Genomic DNA, 18,727 nt, shown 5'->3' with positions numbered 1-18,727 from the left:
GTAGAAATCTTTTGGAATATATAAAGTTTTATCCTTTTGCTCAATTTGTACAAGTATTTTTACTTGCTTTTTTGAACATGTGCGAGTTAATGTTTTGTAAGGCCAATGTTTAAGGCCTTTGTAAATAACATTAAGTCCGAATTTGCCATTTGCATGTCTAGGTGATATGCAAGTACGCGCGGCTCAAAGTGTGTAAGTAAAGATCATTTACTTTGTCTTTGTGTGAGCGCGGGTGAAATAGTGTTTATTTAAGGCCAATGTTTTAGACGCATGTAAATAATACTAAGTCATTATTTGCCATTTGCATGTCTAGGTGACATGCAAGTATATGAATGACTCTATTGGCTGTAGAACGCAGGTTGAGTATACTCTGCACCTTTGTCGTGCGAGTAGTAGTCAATTCCCGTTTTTATCCCGTTATGGTTTAGGAATTGTGTAGGCTTAGTAAAATCCGTATGTGCGTATCCGGCCGGATAGACATTGATGTTTTGCCTTTGCTGGCCTATTACAATATTTGTGTGTGGTTACCACTTTGTGTGGGTATCGCGAATTAAGATTTTGCCAATCTGTGTTTGCAGATACCGCAAAGTGGAACACGCATTTGTAATAGAAAGGATAAACAATATTGCATTGAATTGTTAATTTATTTATTGACAAATGGCCTGCGGGCCAGTAGGTTACATAGAAAATGTAAACGTAGCTTACATGTAACAGCGTCGAAGTTGCTGTGCGTTCCATGTTCTTGTGATAGGTTCTCCTTCTAACGTTTGTAGTTTGTACGCGCCTTTGCCCGAAACCTCTTGGATGAGGTAGGGTCCTTCCCATTTGGGGGCAAGTTTCCCTGGGTGTTCTGCGTTAGAGGCCTCATAGTCTCCTGGGTTGAATTTGCAGATGCGGACGCGCGCGTTGTAGTATTTTTCCAGTTTTGTTTTGTACTTGGCCTCGTTGATTGCTGCGTTTTCACGCTGTTCTTCCAAGAGGTCCAAGTCAAGCCTGCGCTCGTCACTGTTGTCAATCTTGTTGACAGCTAACATTCGAGGTGAAGGGAGACCTATCTCAGCGGGGATCACCGCCTCAGAGCCATAGACTAGGCTGAAGGGTGTCTCCCCATGACTTGTCTTCGGGTTAGTCCTATGGGCCCATAGGATGCTTGGGAGTTCATCGACCCAGCTGCGTCTGGCTGTCCCTAACCGTGCCTTTATGCCTTCAACTAAACTTTTATTGATGCTCTCAACCTGGCCATTCCCTTGTGGATGCGCCACTGAGGAGAAGACGTGTTCAGCGTTTAGTTCTTTTATCCAGTTTTGGAAATCCTCGGCAGCGAAGTTGGTGCCGTTATCGGTTACGATGCACATTGGAAGACCGAAACGACAGATGATGTGTTCCTAGACAAACTTCCTTGTTATCATAGCGGTGGTAGAGGCTAGCGGTTTTGCTTCTACCCATTTGGTGAAATAGTCCACAGTTACTATTATAAACTTTACCGCACCTGGTGCGTCTGGAAATGGTTCCACCACGTTGATTGCCCATTTTTGAAAAGGCCATGTGGTGGTGACGGGGATGAGGTTGTTCTTTGGGCGCAATGTCTTTGGTGCGTGTCGTTGACAATTAAAACATTTGCGCAAGACTTTAACCGCGTCCAGGTGCATGCCGGGCCAGTAATAACCAGCGTTCATGATTTTGGCCACTACCATGCGCGGGCTTGCGTGTATGCCACATATTCCGTCGTGTATCTCTCTGATGAGATACGTGGCATCTTGAGGGTTGATGCATCGGAGGAGTGGCCCCAGGTATGATTTGCAGTACAAAATACCATCCCCCATCTGATAGTGACACGCCTTGTACTGTAGTTTGTGTGCCTCTGGTTTGCTCTCGGGGGTAACACCTGATTGCAAGTATGCAACAATTGGCGTCATCCAGGACGTTGTGCCTGACTGGATGACGTTGACTTGGCGCAGGGGTACCGAGGGATTTTGTAGGATCTCAATACTTATCTCCTTTGCCAGATGCTGCAAGCTGGTGGATGAAAGTTTTGAAAGTGCATCCGCGGGTTTGTTTTCACTCCTATTGATATGTTGAGTATTGAAGGAGGTGAATCGTGATTTTAGTTGCTTGGCTTGCTCAAGATAGAGGAACATGATATCCTCTTTCGCGGCATAGTCGCCGCGGACTTGCCCCGCAACTAGTAATGAGTCGACGTGTGCTTCCAAGTGTTAGACGCCGAGCTTGACTTCCAAGCGCAGCCTTGCTAGTAGAGCCTCGTACTCTGCCTCATTGTTTGTACTTTTGAAGTCGAGGCGGATCGCGTAAGTAAGCTCTTGACCATCAGGGCTTACGAGTCGCAAACCTGCGCCTGCACCGTCTTTGTTGGACGCACCATCGGTGTACAGTGCCCAGATGTCCGACGAGGATGGTGGAGGTGTAGGGTTTTGTTCGTCTTCGCATTCTTGAATGCGATTCCCTGGTACTTCTGCGGGGAAGTCAGCTAAAACTTGGCCTTTGATTGCTGGAAGCGGTTTGTAAATCAATGTGTGTGCGCCCAGTTCAATGGCCCATTTTGTGAGTCTGACAGAGATTTCGGGCTTGGAGAGGATTTGCCCGATCCTGTAGTTGGTTAACACGGTGATGACGTGATTTGCAAAGTAACGGCGTAACCGTCTGGATGCGTGTACTAGTGCGAGTACCAACTTCTCCATGATGGAGTATCTTGTCTCTGGATCATTGTGCATTTTGCTGACATAATAGATCGGTGTTTGAACTCCGTCTCGTTCCACTATGAGTACCGCACCTACCGTGTTGTCTGCGGCAGACAGGTATAGGATGAGCGGTTCTTTCTTGCGTGGTGCGATGAAAGTTGGGAGTTGGATCAAACACTCTTTCATCTCCCGGAAAGCGTTTTCTGCCTCTGCGGTCCATTGGAACTGTTCCTTTTTTAAGCAGTCCCGCAGAGTACTGATAAAGGGGTAAGATTTAGCCGCGTGATTAGCTAAGAATCTGTTTAACGCGGCTAGCCAGCCGGCTAGTCGTTGCATTTCCTTCATCGTAGAAGGCGATGGCATGCGCTCGATCACCTGGACTTTTTTCGGGTTAACCTTGAATCCGTCTTTTGTGACGATGAATCCAAGGAACTTGCCTTATTCCATTCCAAACGAGCATTTCCCTGGATTGAGCTTCATGTTGACGCTTCGCAGAGTTTGGAATGTTCTTTCGATATCTGTGAGCACGGTATCCTCCTCCATGCTCATGACGACTAAGTCGTCCATGTAGATTTCGACACACTTGTTGATTTGATTGCCAAAAGTGTCATTCATCAGTTTTTGATAGGTTGCACCCGCGTTGCGTAACCCGAATGGATTTTTGTGTAACAGTAATTCCCTGTAGGGGTGCAGAATGCCGTTTTGTCTTCGTCCTCGATTGCCATCTGCACTTGGTGATAGCCTTTATAACAATCGAGGAAACACTTCCATCGAAATGGGGCGAGGTTATCGACTTTCTCGTCGATCTCTGGAAGTGCGTAACAATATTTGGGGCAGGCTTTGTTGAGATCTTTGTAGTCTACGCACATGCGCCAGCCCCGATCGCTTTTTCTACCATGACTGGGTTGGACAACCAAGTGTGGTATTTGACCTCCCGCAGGATACCTGTGGAGAGCAGTTCTTTGACCTGCTCATTCATCGCCTCGTTCTTTGCGGATCCAAGGTGGCGTTGGCCTTGGATCACCGGCTTCATACCTGGTAAGGTATTCAAGAAATGTTGCGCGATTTCACGTGGTACACCTGTCATGTCTGCGGGTGTCCATGCGAAGATGTCTTGATTCCTGAAGAGGAGTTGCTTCAGGCGCGCTCTTATGCTGTTAGACAAGGCATGGCCCAATGTCACCGTCTGTTCGAGGCACCTTGCGTTAAGTACCCATTTTTCTGGTTGGGTGTTGGGGGTAAGCCTTGCCGTCTTGGTCGGACGCAGTTTGTCCGTAGACATAACCTCTCTGCGGGCATAAATTATCGCGACCCCTGTCTCGGTTGGGAAACCGATGGAAGAGTGGGGGACAGATGTAATCATGTTGAAATCGCCCTGGGATTCCCGCCCGAGGAGTACGTCGTATCGGGAGGTGTGGGGTAAAACCATGAAGTTTACCTCCTCGGTCCGCGTGTGTTTACCGTTGGTAAAGCGCACGGGGAAAGTAATTTGGCCTAGGGGGAACACTTTTTCCCCCGCGAATCCGGCCAAAGGGTAGCTTACCGGTTGCAATCGATCTTTATCTTCCTGATCGAATTGGTTGAAGCACTGCTCATATATAATGTCAGAATTACTGCCCGGGTCGATGAACAACCGCTACGTGCAGTAATGAGCTAGGTAGCCGGTGATAACGACGGCGCGCCTATTGCGGGGTCCGCCTCAGACTTTGGGGAAAACGACTTGTTCGTCTTTCCAGTGGTCATCCCTTCTTCTTGCCGCTTTGCGCGGCCTTCCATGGCCCCAATGGATCATGTGGGTTGAGGCCACATATATGGTCTTTTTGCCTGTGGAAGTGCCCTCGTCGTTGGGGTTGATGCGCTTGGTTTGCTTCTGCGCGGCTGTCAACAGATGTTGCAGCTTTTCCTTTTTCAGGGATCGCTCAATCTCTAACCGGAGACTGATGCAGTTGTTGGTTGAGTGGCCCGCGTCCTTATGATACTCACAGTAAAGAGTGAGGTCTTGGTTCTTTTTGGACTTCATTGGCTGGGCCGATCGCAAGAGTTGTGCGTCCGTGAGGAGGACGTCTCTTGGCGACTTGTTGATCTCGGTTCAATTGTGGTCCCGAGATTCCTTCTTAGATGCCCGCTGGTCATGTTGGGCATTGATCGTTGCCCTTGCGTCGGACTGGTAACTGCGCGAGACGTATGGTTTGGAATCGGTGCCGCGATTCCATGTTTCCCGGTAGCGCTTGTTGTTGCGCTTGGTGTCTTGGCGGGAGGATTGACCTTCCGCCTGGGGTTGCGTCGTGCCAGTGTGCGGTTTGAGAGACCGCTGGGTTTGGGCGTACGTCTTAACCGTGGCCATGTGTAACACCTCGAAAATTCATGTCCAATATCATATCGACACGTGTCATGAACTTAAAACGTGTAAAGGATTGAATTAGAGGGACTAAAGTTGACAAACAGAGAAAGTATGTGAATATAAGGGTTCAAAATGTCAAAAATAGATAAATATATCTTTTAATAACCCTACGAGATGTTTATACCCTTAAATGAATAAATCATGGATCATACGAAGCTAATTGTGAAAGAAAGTGAGGAATTACAAACTGCAGGGGCTAAATGTGTCAACATGTTTAAAGTATACCTCTAAGTGATCTTTTAGCGGACCCGAAGCTTTGTAATGATAAATTATACTCACAAGAGTGTGTGATAAAAATTTCACAAGGTTTCGATTAAGTATGAGAAAGTTATGACAATATTCGTATGCGAGGGGTTAAAAGCGTTAATATTGAAATTTAAGACTTTTCGGTGAACGTATGAATAACCGGGGACTAAACAAAGTTGGTTTATGACTTGGGGTCCTTAAAAGTCAAGTTTGGGGGTTTATAGTGCAAGAAACCACCTTAAAATCAAGTTTGGAAGGACCAGGGACCAAAACTGCAATTATTGAAACTTGGTAATCGGATCAGAAGGGCCATGCGGCCCGCGTGAGACCTTTACATATCCTGAAGCGGGCCGCCTGGGACTACCAGATGCAGAAAAACATCACAGGTGTCTGTACAGCCGGTTTAACCGACTTAGAAACATGGTTTTTCATACCTGGAGCTTGTTTGATGGTTTTAAAGGGTGTAGGGACACTTGTAATGATCCCATAACATCCCTAGACTTGTTTGGCATGATCTTAATGATCCAAGAAACCTATATAAGGCCATGAACTTTGGGTTTTCATTTGCACATTCACTTGTAACTTCACAAGCTCACTAACTTCACAAGCTCACTTCCTGGAGGTTCCTGGAGCTCAAGCATCTTTCTTAGTGATCCTTAGTTGTGCTTAGGACTATTGTAAGTATGGTTAACCTCCTTTAATTCAGTTTTGCTTAGTTTATAAGCGTTTAGTCAAACCGTCGTAATTAAGGTTTGACTTCGTCATTAATCTTAATTGCTCCAGTAATTTGTCAATATGAAAGTACCTATGAGTTGGTAATTATGTGGGCATTAAACCTCTAAAAGGTCTCCCTCTGATTCCCACTCTAATTAGGTCAATTGTCGAGTCAAACTTGGTTACAAAAAGTCAACAGGAAGCTATTTTGTAAATAAACACATAATTATTAATGTGTAAGCTATGAAACCTGTTTTGACACTCATATAACTTGGTAATTAATATAAGAACATGTCTAAACATGTTCGACTCGACAATTTTCAGTTTAAGCTCGGTTCGGGGCCGAAAGTCGCATAGTTTGACTTATGCTTTGACTTTCAGTTCTGACCCGTTTAAGCATGGATTAGGAATGCCTTAGAGCTTTATTAGGACCAAGTTACCTAAAAGTATAACCCTCTGTGATTATACAACTTGGTTCATTGGTTATCCAATTCATATGCATGATTCCGTTAAATGCTTAAATGTTGACTATTATGCCCTTATTGCCTTAAAATGTAATTTTTGAAAAAGTGAAAGGATAGAAACCTTCACTACTAATTTATAAACTTGTACCTAGAATTTGACATCAATTTAAGGTCTAGATTAAGAGTTATGCTCATTAGCGTAATTAAGAAGCTTTTAAGTATATAAACCGCATAATTAGTATATAGCCTATCTAAACCCAATTTTTAATACCAAACTTATTACCCACTGATGTAATATAATATTTTGGGATTTTTGAAGATTTTTATTTATTTTTAGGCTGAGCATAACTTAGAGTTCTAAGCTTGGTTCGGGAATTGCCGGTTTTGCCCTTTTAGGATAAAAGGAGTTTTACAAATCCTTTTGACCCCAAACCTTTTTCTACTGATCTAATATGATAAATAAAGTATTTTTAGCCTTATGGAATAATAAAAAATATCAGCTTTCCCTTAAGAACCAGGAAATAGCTCAAAATCGCCATTTTAAGCGTTTTTAAGCATTTTTAAATGCATAGTATGTATTAAAACCATATTAGACATATAAGATTTGATAGCTACTGATATTTCAAGTAAACTTTTATGTTCCAACAGTAGGTAAAAGTTTTGAAGTCAGATTTCCGGATTTGACCTTTAAACCTTAGGTGAAATTACCAAAATGCCCTTTCGGTGCATAGAATGGTTAGAAATGATAAATTTCACATATAGGTTATACCCTACTGATATAACTTAGAAAATTAAGTATTTTTACTGATTTCATCAGACCCGAAACTCAGAAACATATTTAAACCTTTTATAACGTTTTAAATGACCAAAATACCCCTACGGGGCATAAATTGGTTTTAAATTCGTGTTGGGCATAATAGAAGACATCCTACTGATGTCACAACATATTTAAGGCATATTAACTTATGGAACATGTTCATGACTCTTATGGTTACCCGTTACGCATGTTTCGCGTTCGGATCGGTCTATGTAACTAGTTTACATATAATAGCCGAAACGGATCAAACCATATCGTTTTTGTCTCAAAATCCAGAATGTGATTAAGTTACCCATATTAAACAAGTATCCAAGCTTGTCGGGTCAAAACCACATTCTAAACCGGTCTTCGCCTTATCGTGCGTTTGAACCGTGTTTTCCTTTTGAAAACTAACCGGTCTAAGTATAAACTTAATTAAAGACCCGTTAGGATTCTAATAGGTTATTAAAACCTTCGTTCCAGATTAGGAGCCCAGTAAAAGCTACGTACACTTGCTGTATTTGAATTATACTATTGCTCAGGTAAATACCCTTAACTTATTTTCCCTATACGGGCTTGGGATACGGTACTATAAAAGTACCGCTTGGTCGGGTGTATGTAGTCATTTAAATCGTATTGTGATTGATGTATTTACATAACCTGTTTGATATGTATTATTTGCTGTATGGCCCTTGGGGGTTAAATGACCATGTCCCGGATATCCTTGGCATCATTCATGAAATGGCCACGACCTAAGCACGGGGTGTAGGCATACACCTGACAGCTGCATTATGTAAAAACTGGTATCCCACTGTAAGGAATCGACCTTGTGGGCATTATACCTGTGGCGTGTCAGTTAACTTAAGTCCGGCCCTACAAACCGGCCCTAATGGACGACAAATGAGTAAAACTGTATACAAGATTATTTTGAATAATTGTCCCAAGTTATAAAATATTTTTGCCGAAGTGCATTTAAATCAATTTTCAAACTCTTTTCAAAATGAGTCAGTTAAGTTGTATTTACCAGTGCAAACTGACGTATTTTCCAAAAAGGCTAAGTGCAGGTGCTAGACGAAATAGGCTGGCTACTCCAGGCATCATTACTCAAGTCTCGCAAGCTTTAGATGTCAAAGTCTGTTGAACAGTTTTCCTTTTTATTTGATCCGCCTGTGGATCTGTTTCGACTGTGTTGCAATACTTAAACATTACATTTTTGTTCAGTTGAAATAAATCTATATCTTTTGCTTCCGCTGTGCATTTTATATGTTGTGTTGTTTGACTATGATGATATCAATGACGTCACGATACTCCCCACCGGGCCCACCGGTGACACGTGGAAAAATAGGGGTGTGACACCATGACGTCGTCCTACTTTTCTGGCAAGCCTTCCTTGCCTGAGATGGTCATAACCATTTCATCGTCCTTGATGGCTCGGATGAAATGGTTGCGGGCCATTTGATCTGCTATCCCGCTGATCTCGAGGAATTCTTTATTGTAGCGGATGACGAAAGACTCCAGACTTTCGTTGTCTCCGCGCCAGATGTTCATGACGTCCATTGAATCGCGTTTGTGACGTCGCTGCTGGCTGAAATGTGCAAGAAATTTTGCTTGCTGTTGTTCAAATGAAGCCAGCGATCTAACTGGAAAAGAATCAAACCAGACCCTTGCTAATCCAGTAAGGGTCTGGGGGAAAAAGTGGCACCATGTGGCCTCGTCCCACTTGCCCATGCACCCAGCGCCGGTAAAAACATTAATGTGGTCGTCCGGATCGGACGAAACACTGTATTTCCCAATCGTCAGTGGGAGTTTGGTTGTAGTGACTTCGGCGTGGGCGATCTCCGGTACGAATTTGGAGTTTTCAACCGCAGATCTCGGCCTGTAGGGTTGGGTTTGGTTGCGCTTTGTAGCGCGGAGGTATGTAGTGCGGGGTTCAGTGGGGGGAATATAATTGTACCCTCCTGGTCGGCTATTGGCCGAATGGGATTCCCCGCAATACGTACAGTCGTCCGGGTCGGTGCGATCATACCCCTCGTTGTGGGGTTGTGGTCCTAGACGGCTATGGATGCCGGAGCCGCGGTGGGCTGTTGATTTTCGCCTACTTTCGCCATGTGGGCCCAGGAGGCTTTGTATTGGGTCCCTACGGCGGGACCCATATGTGGAGTCGTCCTCTTCGAGCGTGCAGACGCTACAGTAGGAGGATCCGCATTCCTCTACCATATTCCGGGAGGCCGGGTTTGCGGGTGCCCTACCCTCGTATTGCAAGGTACGAGCCGCAGGTGTGTAAGGTGCGGGGGTGGGTCCTCCAGGTATTTGCCCTTCTGCGCAAGCTTTGTTGTAGGTTGCCGCAAGGGCAGTCTGTTGTTGGTAGAACTAGGTATGGAGATCCATTCCTGGGGGTATCACAGAACCGTACTGTGAAAAATCTGGCATGGACACTGGGGGAGAGCCTCCCTGTGCGGATGTGCCTATGTGGCCGATTGGTTGTGCTGGGGTGGTGTTCCCCGTAGGTACCAAGTTTGTGGGGTTGAGGTTTTCCCTGGTAGGATTGTTTTGGCAATCAGACATGATCTTCAAGAAAGAAAAGGATGTGAAAAAGTGTTAAGAGTAGCGGTGGGCGCCAATGATGAAACAGTGGTTAACCAAGAGGGGTTAATTCACTGGTCTCGTCAAGTAGGGTTAATCCCTTCTTTCCGAGGATCTGTGGCTGGATCGTCCGCTAATCTATCTCCTGCACAAGGAAAACACACCGTGACTCGTAACAAGGAGGAAGGGGTGGGGTGGGGGGGGTGCTCCTTGTTACCACTCTCCGGCTTAAGAATCAGTAATTTGCTTGGGAAGCAAAGTGTGTGATAGTAGTATAGTGAGGGAGTTGATAAGCGATACCTCAAACCTGGTCCGGGATGGGTATTTATAGCCGAGAAGTGAAGGAGGGTAATTGAGTGGCTAGAGTGACAACGCGCTGCCCTTATGCAGGTGTGTCAGGCTTGTCGGTTGGGGAGGTGAAGCCACGTCCTACTGCGGTGTCAGTCTGTTGCTTACGTATGGGCTGATAGGCGACTGTCATTGGTGCCACTTGCTCTGTGGAGCCAGTCCCACTTGCCTCGTGGGCAGGATGCGGTGCCGCGCCGCATCGCTGCTCGCGGTAACTGCTGTTGTTTCCGGGTTCTCGCTCTAGTCAAGACATGTGCGGGATGCGGTGCTGGGCCGCATCGCCACTTATGGTGACTGTTGCTATTGTTCAGATCCTTGTCGTGACGAAAATGTTCATAGGATGCGGTGCCAAGCCGCATCGCTATGTGTACACCCATTTTCATACACAAGGTAAGTCTTCTCATCCCTTGACCGATTAGATTCGACTGCTGTGTTGGCGCGTGCCCGCACGGACACAGATAAGTTCTTGCCGGTGGGGGTTTTTGATAAGGGTGATGGTCACTCGCGGCCATGCTGGTGCGAGATTTGGGACCATACCCATTCAACGTGTTAACTCGCAAAAATTAGACCGAAAAAAGTAAAACATAGAAAAGAACAACTAAGTCGGCATAGAACCTGCGAGTTTTGAGGGATTCGTTAAGCTGTAAAAATAGTAAAGGGTTTAAAGTGTAAAAGATAAAGAGTAAAAGGATTAAAAGAAAAGAAGAAAGAATAGTGTTTCTGTAAGAGGAGAAAATTTTGTTAATTAACTAGTTTATAAACACTTATATTACACGGATTAAATAAAAAAAAATATATCACGTTAGTAAAAGATGATGAACACCATATAAAAATTTTTAAAGCCATCCATATAAGTAAAATGTTAATTTCATTTTTTGAAATTTAAAGAACAAGAGAATAATTTTGAAAATAAATTTACAAAACATAAGAGGCCAATATAAGATAATTATTGCTAATTGTAATTAAATACATAAGTTAAAATTTACTGTAACACCTTGAAATTTTGTGTCCAATAATGTGTTAACACGTGTCATTTGTTTACACGTGGCATTTGATATTAAATAAAGGACTAAAGTTGACAAACCTTGAAAGAATGTAAATTCGAGGGTTATAAATGTCAAACAAGGGTAAGTATACTGTATAAGTAACCCTAATCGATGCTCGTACCTTCAAATGAATAAATCATGGATCGTACGGAAGCGAAACGCGGAAGAAGGTGAGGGATTACAAGCAACAGGGGGTTAACTGTGTCAACATGTCTAATTATACCTTTGAGTGACCCTTTGACGAACCCAAGGCTTTGTAACAGTAAAATACGCTCACTAGAATACACTATATAAATTCCGCGAAGTTCTGTTTTAAAACGAGAAAGTTATGATCAAATTCGTATGAGAAGGGTTAAAAGCATCAACAATATAAATTAAAGCTTTTCGGATAATAATCAAACTAACCGGGGGCTTAACAATGCGAGTAAATAACGCGAGGCCCTTAACCGTAATTAACCGAGGGCCAAACCGCAAAGTTACCCCTTCAAACCCTGAAAGGTCAGGTTATTAATTACCAAAGATTTAGGTAATCATTACAAAAAGATTTAAAAAGATTTAAAAACACCCCTTACGGACCGCAAGGGTTCTGCCTTACGGACCGTAAGGGGGTATAAGATTTGGCCTGTCTCCGCCACTGGCTTACGGACCGCAAGGCCAAAGCCATACGGTCCGTAAAAGATGCCCAGCGACAGAAAGTTGGCTGTTGGCTGTTTAAAGCGGTAAAACAATTAAGTATGGGTTTCTCAGAGTTATGGGCGCCCCCTACTCGACGCATAGCACCTTAGGACACCTGCCATTGATCCATACTCAGTTATAGGATGTGTTGTAATGATCTAAAGGCCCATCTTGCACTATAAAAGGCCATTCATAGTTCACTATTAGAACACACCTCAAAAACACATTCTCTGATCATTTCTGAAGCTCCCAAGTGTTCTTCTCTAGTTCTAAGTCTTACATCAAGTCTCTGTAAGTATGCCAAACCTTCTATGGCTTTGTTTTTGCTTAGTTTAGCCTAAAAGTCAATTCGTCGTAACTAACGATTGACTTTGCGATAATTCATGAATGGTCCAGTGAATTGTCGAATCAAAAGTAGTTATGTGTTGGTATTTATGTGGGTAATAAACCCCTAAAAGGGTTCCCTCTGATCACCACTCTAACTAGTTCAAATGTCGAGTCAAACATATGCTTAAAAAGTCAACAGAAAGTCATTTTGCGATTTCTTGTATAATCTGTAATGTAGATGATATGAAACCTGTTTGATCACTTATAAAACATGATATTAAGTATATAAACTTATCTAAACTTGTTTGATTCGGCCATTTGCTATATTGACCCGGTTCGGAACCGAAAGTCGCAAAAGTTTGACTTTTGCTTTGACTTCAGTTCTGACCCGTTTTAGTGCAATGTAGATATGCCTTAGGACTCTCTTAGGACCAGGTTACATGATGGTATGACCCTCGGTGACCGGTTCATTGTTTGTCCGAGTCTTTTACGCATTTCCGTTAACCGCTTAAAAGTTGACCGTAACGCCCTTTTCAAAATAAAACGAGTATTTCGGACACGTGAAAGGACCAAAACCTTGCTTACTAAATTCTAAGCATGTCCTTAAAGTTTCACGTCAATCCGAGGTCTAGAATAGGAATTATGCTAAAAAGCGCAATTAAAGTAAACTTTTGTAATAAACGGCGCAACTAGCATAACGCCTATCTAAACCAAGATTCCGTCACCAAAACTTTTACCCACTGTTGTAAAATAATATTTTGAGAATTTTAAAGATTTTTAATTATTTTTAGCCTGCTCATAACCTGCGGTTATGGCTACGGTTCGGTAAATACCGAATATGCCCTTTTCGGCCAAAACTTGAGTTCTACAAGGTCTTTTGACCCGATTCCAGTTGCTACTGATTTTAAATAATAAATAAAGTATTTTAGACTTTATAAACTGGTCGGGAAACTCAGATTCCCTGTAGAACTCGGGAAGCCCATTAAAAGTCTTTAAAATGACCGAAAAACCCATACGGGGCGTTATATTAACTTAAACTCGTTACGGGCATCGCGGAAGGTATCCTACTGATACCACAACCTCTTTAAGGCATATTGACTTAGGAAACAAGCGTAGGACTCTCACGGTTACCCGTTGCGCCTATTGCGCGCACGGTTCGGCTTATGTAACTAGTTTACATAAATTAGCCAATACGGGTCAAATCATATTATTTTGAGCCCAAAATCCAAAGTGTGAACATTAAACCCATATAAAACAAGTCTCTGAACTTGTTGGGGCGGAATCACACTCCATTCTCGGTTTTCGCCTTTTCGCGCGATTAAACCGTATCTATCTTTTGAAACCAACCGGTCTAGGCTACGGCCAATATAAAGGCCCGTTAGGATTCTAATAGGTTATTTTAAAACCTTCATTCCAGAATAGGAGCCCCAGTAAAAGATATCTGTGATTTAATCAATTAAGGACAATACTTGCAAAGATAAATACTTTTAACTTGTTTTCCGTTATACGGGCTTGGGTTACGGTATATTAATACCGCTTGATTGAGCATCAAATCTTCCATCGTTTAGGTGGTTAATTGAATAATTTGATCGGCTCATTTAAACAGTCTTGTTACTTAAAAGCCTTTAGGGGGTTAATGACCATGTCCCGGATATCCTTGGCATCATTCGAAGAAATGGCCACGACCTCGACATCCCGGTGTAGGCGTACACCCGACATTATGTCTATATTATTAAAAGACGTAGCCGTTGGTTTACCCACCACGGTTTTACGCAATGTGGTATGTCTATTGATCTTTAACCCGGACAGGATCCGGGCTACTGAACGCAAAGAAGGAACATGTAATTCGTTCACAAGATTATAATTTTAACTAATTCTCCCAAGTTATAAAAGAATTTGTGCCTTGTGCATTCAAATCAATTTTAATAAACATTTTTACAAAATGTGTCGGTTGAATGTATTTACCAGTGTAAACTGACGTATTTTCCCAAAAAGATTAAGTGCAGGTACTACACGTAATCGGCTGGTAATAGCTCCCTAGCATCATAAGAAGTCTCGCAAGCTTGATGCTGTATCTGTTGAACAATACTTTATTATTATTTTGATCCCCTGTGGATACCATTCGACTTTTGTAATACACTCGATATTACAATCAAAGGTTGAATTATATTTATCTTTAAGCTTCCGCTGTGCATTCATATAATTGTGTGGTTTGACTATATTGTTGCCAACTACGTCACGGTAATCCCCCACCGGGCCCACCGGTGAGACGCGTGGAAATCGGGGTGTGACAGGTTGGTATCAGAGCCAACATTGAGTGAATTAAACACTATCCAAATGTGTTTAATCTCAATGACACAATTGCACATACTAGAGTCTAGACATGAACATAAGACAAATGGAATCATATTTTTTCAGTTTATCTCTTTATTTTCATTATGATTTTTTAATGAGTTTTGAAGCAGGAAACATGCCACCTGTAATTTTCCGAGGAAGAGGAAGGGGAAGAAGAGGCAGAGGAGAGATCGTTACTCACAATGATCACGAAGCCGGACCGTCAAATACGAGAGCTCCTTCGATGACAAGGAGTGAAGAACCACAAAGACGGAGAGACCTCTTCGAACCAGCGAGGCATTCTACCTCGCACAGCTCGACGCCATCGTATCGTCACTCTTTCGGACCAGATTCCGAAAATAATCCTAACAACCCCCAGCCATCCTATCTACCTCTACAGCGCTCGGTGTCGCACCGTGCCTTTGGCGATCCCACTCCATATTTCCGAGGTCAGTTTAATCCCGCTGACTACATACAGGAGCCTGCAGGATTTGTCCCGCTAGGACCACAAGACCACTTCTCGGAAGACCACATGGACGAGGATACAGATCCAACAGAACCTGCTCGTGGTACGCCCACACATCCAATAGAGATCTCTGATGGATCTTCATTTCATGGGACACCTTATCAGGGCCCAGATAGCTTTATGGCCTTATTCAACCAACACGAGTGGTACAATACGCCATCTCAGCAAGCATCGTAGCAACAGCAGCAGCATCCGCGGGATCCCTCCGAGGATCCACACTTCGAGGCAGTTACGCCACCGCCTCCGCCACCGGCTCAACCAGTAATGCCAGATCCGCCAAGGCGTAGAAGATCAGGCGCACGGATGTCTACCCGAGGAGGGGAATTTCACTTCAGCACCCCTCGCCACTCGAGTGCTAGTCACTATCCGTCAGTACCTGAAGAAGGGCCTTCAAGCCCAGCACAAGAGGCGAACTCCGCACCAGCTGCGCCATCTTCGCCACCATTTGGGTATGATCACCCAATACCTGCATATGCAACGACATACAACCCGTTCGAGCCATCGTCGCACGCGCACTACAACTACAACTATGAGCGCGACCCATATGTGGTAGCGGTCAGGTATGATGCCCGCTATCCTGACGTAGCTCGTGGACATCTAGGGGCACCAGATTACTCAGCTCATGGGTATCCAGCACCTCCTAGACCTCCAGTTCCGCAACCGGCGCCACAACCACGTTTCTCTCCTCCTGAGCATGAAGAGATACTCCACCGATTGGATCGTGTGGAGAGAGAGTTCGAGGAAGAGAAAAAGAGCCACCGAGGATTTCTCAAGGGCTTGGCAAACCTATTAAAGGGCAAGAAGAAGAAACGTGACCATTAGTCCTTATAGATGTACTAATGTAATTTCTATTTTGAAATAAGTCCCTACGTGGACACCTACCTTGTATTAGTCCCGGTGTGGACTTGTCTTTATTTAACCTCTAAGTAGGTATGTACGTATTTCAAAAGTCCCGCTTAGGGCAGTATGTAATCGTATTTGAAAATTTGAGTGCTATGTTATAAATGTCATTTTTATTATGTATGAAATAAATTAAAACCATTCCTTTTCAGTTGATCTGCCTAATGTATAAAGAATCTTACAGAGTGAAACCTAGCCTAGTGTCTTTTGACCTGGCCAAGATGGTAAGACCTGATTAAAAGATTCAAATTTCTGTTAACCTCTGTAATCATGTTAACATCCTTGGCAGATGTGATTCGTTAAAAATCGCACACGTCATTCTGTACGAAAATCCTTCTAAGGATTTCAAAAGCCCACATAAAAGATTTATAAATCATGGGTTAAATCATCAATAAGGGTGATCACTTATTAAAACATCCATTAGAGATGTAGTGCCTACGGGCCAAATCATTACACATCCATTTGTGATGTCGTGCCCACGGGCCGTAATAATTGTCTTATAAAGACAAAAGACAGTGGTGGTCTATGACTCCCTGTCAGAAAGAGGTAAAAGAACTATGGTTCAAATCTCCATGCCTTGATTTTCTGAAATCTCGGCTAATATTATAAAAACATCCTCGTGATTAGGCTTTGTGCCGCTAACGTTATTGTTATAGCTAAAATAGGATATATTCACATCCTAAAACTAAGTGAGTAATAAGTTAACCAGATATGGTCTCTGTTACCGTGGTTAACGAATTGCCATAAAAGACAATTCTATAATAAACTCCTAAATAAAATCTTTGTTATCTTCTGTGACAGATACGAGTTACCATGGCAGACCCCAATGGAGAAAATAGCCATACGAATGAAGATGACTATGATAACGCGCAAGTACATTTAACAGGCACCCAGTTAAAGGCTCTGATCGACAACGCTGTTCAGGCAGCTCTAGGTCGACAATATACTGAATCTCAAAGCAGCACCGTGTCAAAACCACCCTCCAAACCAAATACACACTCCAAACCACTCTCCAAACCCAAGAAAGACGACGATAATCACTCGTCCAACGAGAACAATGTTCGTCGTGAGAGAGAATATACTGATGCATCCGGTGCCAGGGGCTGTACCTACAAGTACTTCGTGTCTTGCAAACCCCGAGAGTTCACAGGGGAAAAGGGTGTCGTCGATTGTATAACCTGGCTGGATGAGATGGACACCATAGTGGACATCAGTGGGTGTGCGGAAAGGGATGTGGTTAAGTTTGTGTCGCAATCATTTAAGGGCGAGGCCCTAGCTTGGTGGAGAGCGTTGGTTCAAGCATCGGGAAAGTCTGCGCTGTACAAGATGACATGAGAGGAATTCATTTCTCTCATTAAAGAGAATTACTGCCCTCAGCATGAGGTGGAGAAAATAGAGTCCGATTTTGTGTCATTGGTGATGACAAACCTGGACTGCCAGGCCTACTTGACGAGCTTCAATATGATGTCTCGCTTGGTTCCGTATCTTGTAACTCCGGAGCCAAGAAGAATCGCTCGTTTCGTCGGGGGTTTAGAACCCGCAATAAAGGCGAGTGTGAAGGCCTCTCGGCCAACGACCTTCAGGTCTGTAACTGACCTCTCCTTGTCCCTCACTTTGGACGCGGTCCGACTGAGGACGCTAAGGAACAAGGAGGCCGAAAAGAGGAAGCGTGAGGACGATACCTCACGAAGGTCGGGTAAGAAGCACCGTGGGAACGGTGATGGCAAGAGAGGGGCGGAATCGAAGAAAGATGGGCAACAATCTGGAGAGAAGCCCAAATGCAAAAACTGCCAGAAGTTTCACTTTGGTAAGTGCAGGCAAGGGTCAAACTCACAGTCCCAGCCGAAGTCGTTTGCCTGTGGACTGTGCAAGTCCAGGGACCACAAGACGGTGGACTGCAAGAAAATAAAAGACGCAACCTGCTATGGGTGCAACGAAAAAGGGCATATTAAGAGCAACTGCCCTAAGAATGCCAGAAAGCCGGAAGAAAACAAGAAGACCAATGCGAGAGTCTTCCATATGGATGCAAAGGAGGCCGTGCTGGACGACAATGTAATCACAGGTACTTTTCTCATAAATAATATCTTTGCAAGAGTACTTTTCGATTCAGGCGCTGATAAATCCTTTGTAGACCAAAAATTTTGCAAACTATTGAATATGCCTATCAAAACCCTAAACGTGAAATACGAGGTAGAGCTAGCAGACGGCACAATAGAAACCGTCTCCACTATTCTAGAGGGATGTGAAATATCCATTAAGAACCACTCTTTTCCTCTATCTCTACTTCCCTTCAAACTAGCGGGTTTTGACATTGTTCTGGGCATGGACTGGTTATCCCGCAATCAGGCCCAAATCGTTTGCAACAAAAGACAAATAGTGCTAAAGACTCCGAGTGGTGAATCGCTTACCATTCAAGGAGATACACAGTATGGATTGCCCGAGACTGTGACTATGCTTAAGGCTTCAAGATGTCTAAAAAGGGGCTGTGTCATCTACATGGCACAAGTAATTATTGAAGAGCCCAAACCAAAGATAGAAGACATTTCAGTCATTTCTGAATACCCTGAGGTTTTCCCCGAAGATCTACCTGGATTGCCACCAGATAGGCAAGTGGAATTTAGAATAGATATCATCCTTGGAGCAGCTCCCATTGCTAGAGCACCCTACAGGC

This window comes from Helianthus annuus, chromosome 3 (assembly GCF_002127325.2).
Source record: "Helianthus annuus cultivar XRQ/B chromosome 3, HanXRQr2.0-SUNRISE, whole genome shotgun sequence".
Lineage (NCBI taxonomy): Eukaryota > Viridiplantae > Streptophyta > Magnoliopsida > Asterales > Asteraceae > Helianthus > Helianthus annuus.
Note: the sequence above shows the minus strand (reverse complement) of the source record.